Here is a 3,261-nt window from a genome sequence, read left to right as displayed (position 1 = left end):
CCAGGAGCGCGGCAGCGAGCTCTCCGTCCCACCTCGTCTTCCATAGTTCCAGCACCACCACCTCGGGCAGCCACCGGCGGTCTCTCCGCTTGTTCCTGCTGCCCGATCTCCTCAGCACCGCAATCCCCCTCAGCAGCGAGGGCTCTCTGACAGCGTGTCCCTCCTTCCTCCCAGGTTTCGGCACCAATGTAACAAAGTTCGTAGTTCGGGAAGAAGGAGGCGGGAACCGGCGAACACTCGCTCCGTTCCCACGGCTCTCGGCCCCGCCCCCACTCGTCACAGTGTTATTTGCCAAAATGCTTGAGCAAACAAATCAAAGTAAATAATTTGTATTGTTCCATTTGTTTTCCCCATGCTTGACAAATCTTGCGTGTGTTATGTGTGTATGTGTATGTAAGCATCCATATGATGAGAAATGTTTGTACTGACATGTATTAAAATGTCTGACTTAGACTTTCTTGGTGTTCAAGACATTGCTATACATGTGAAATTAGTGGAGTATTTTTCTGAGAAGCAAGGGGCCTGGAAAAGTCTCTGATTTAATCTCATTGTTTCCTAGGAGACAACGATTTGTGCTATGAAAAAAACTTCCTATGCATACCTCTTAAATAATTTGTTTAAAACGATCTCTAGAACCTGACTGCCACCAGGCTTGCAAAAACAAACAAAAGCTGCAAATGCTAACAACGGTATTAAATGAAAAGGACAAGCATAACAAATCAGATTTATCAAGATAATACAAGACAGTGACAAAAGGAACAAAATATAATTCAGCTGTAACAAAAATATCAGTTCAAGAGGTTGTGCAATATCACACACTGGACATTTCAAACATTTTCAAAATATAGAGTGGGATACACTGCCAAAATAAAACGCAAATCCACTTTTCATCAAACTGTACAAACACTCATTCAACACACAACATTACTAATTCTGTATTGTGAAGATGTAGCTTCCTGTTTGAATTGTGTGAACAACAGCTCCCACAACAGTCACAACACTGTGATCAAACTCCTGTCGGTAAGTCTCAAACATTTTGCTGATTTCTATTGTAAGGTGCATCAATTAGAAACGTATAGCCCACCTCTCCTCCACAAACCATACAATTTGAGGTATCATAAATAGCAAAAATAGTGTGGATTGGGTTTTTAACCACCCATAACCATTAGTAGGCCTATTAGCAGAGATGTAGTGATTTTTGCCTTAGCAACATAATGAAAATATTATCTCATATATAAATATGTACTGTAAGATATTTCTCACTAACATGCTTTCTTTGAACATATGTCTTTCTAAGGTTTGGATCATTAAGCACGACATATCCTTGAATTGTGCAATGTCCCCTTGGAAAATAATACATTTAAGCATACTTTTCACAAGAGTACTTATTACAGATATAATGCACTTTAAAATACGTAATTAGTGTGAACTCACACCTTTGTTGCAGTGTTGAGCTAGGTGGGATGTTCAAACAAACAGGGCAATGTTTTGATAGTGGCACACTTTTCGGGGGAATCAATTATGATGGCTTACCTGGCTGTTTTTGCACATTAAGTTGAGATAGGAGGAAGTATTTTACCACTAAAGAAAAAACAATCTCAAACTTTTAACTATTTGGACCCCTCCATCACATGTTATCTTGCTGCAGTAGCAAGTACTATTTGACACTTTTCTGGGCAGGGTCAAAGGTCACACAGTTTGGGGCTTTGTTATAGGCTTTGCTTGAGTTGTTCAGTTCGATTGTATGCATGGCCTTAATCTGACAACCAATGCACTGTTTACAATGTCCCTTTCTGCCTGACTGTTATTGCTGTAGTGACCACCAACACAACTGTGAACACAAACAGTCGTCTGTTTACTCAGTTACTTTCACTCTAACCAGTCATATATAGTCTCTGTCAACTAAATGTTGAAACATTATCTGTCTGTCTCCTTCTCGCACACACCTGTCATACATTCTGCCATATAGCCAAGACAAGGGGCAACATCAAGGGGTAAAAATCCAGCTGATTAAGAGCCTGTCTCCAGTTTAATGGCTGGAGGGATTGAGGATGTGGCTGATGAGACATGAGACAAGACTAAGTCAGGGAGAAAGGACGGCAAGTGAAATGCCACGCTATAAAACTTGTACTGTATTTCACCCTTTAACCTCTGTTTTGAAGATGAACAGAGGAGTCCATTGTCACAGGGATAAACTCAAGAGACGTCTCGCCCACACAAGAGGGAAGCTCACACGGGCTAATCTGACATTCAACATCCCACTACTGATGTCCTGCTGGACACATTATGTCACCCTCAACATGCAGTGGTTGAAAAGAAAGTAGCAGCCACATTCCAAAAGACAAAGAGATGTCCAACATGAGGGGGAGAGCCAGGAACGTTATCCTGGATCCTGTGACATGGGTGGCCCACTGTGGTCTTATATGTCATTGTATAGTCACTGGGACAAGGGCCTATCCATACAAATACTACCCCAGGACCCATGAATTTAAGCAAGGGCCTTTACATAAACTTACCTGCCACGTTATTAGGTACACCTTGCTAGTCCGGGTCTGACCCCCTTTTGCCTCCAAAACTGCCTTAATTCTTTATGGCATAGATTCAACAAGGTGCTAGAAATGTTCTTCAGAGATTTATGTCCATATTGACATGATAGCATCACGCAGTTGCTGCAGATTTTTTAATTTTTTTTATTTTTGGCATTTTTTGCCTTTATTATGATATGAGAGTGTAGCCTTAGTTTCCTGTTGTCAGCTGACAGGAGTGGCACACAGTGTGGTTTTCTGCTGCTGTAGCCTGTCTACAGTGCATTCAGAGATGCTCTTCCGCATATCCCAGTAGTAACGAGTGGTTACAGCTGCTTTAGCTCGAACCAGTCTGGCTATTCTCCTCTGACTTCTGGCATCAACAAGGTATTTTTGCCTACAGAACTGCCGTTCACTGGATATTTTCTTTTTTTTTTTCCTGACCATTCTCTGCATACACCACAACCATGCCACGATCAAAGTCACTTAAATTTCCTTCCTTCCCCATTCTGATGCTAGATTTGAACTTTAGCAGATCATTTTGACCATGTCTACATCCCTAAATGAGTTGCTTCCTACAGCTCAACCTGGGAAAGACTGAGCTTCTTGTCTTCCCTGCCACTCCAACTCTACAGCATGAGTTCACCATCTAGCTATAGGTTCTTCTACAATTACCCCATCAACTTCGGTCAGAAATCTTGGTGTAATCTTTGATGACCAGCTGACCTTCAAAGAC

Source organism: Sinocyclocheilus rhinocerous, unplaced genomic scaffold (genome assembly GCF_001515625.1).
Source record: "Sinocyclocheilus rhinocerous isolate Xijiao unplaced genomic scaffold, SAMN03320098_v1.1 scaffold839, whole genome shotgun sequence".
In the NCBI taxonomy this organism is placed as follows: Eukaryota; Metazoa; Chordata; class Actinopteri; order Cypriniformes; family Cyprinidae; genus Sinocyclocheilus; species Sinocyclocheilus rhinocerous.
The sequence above is the reverse complement of the archived record's forward strand: the minus strand, read 5'-3'. Positions refer to the sequence as shown.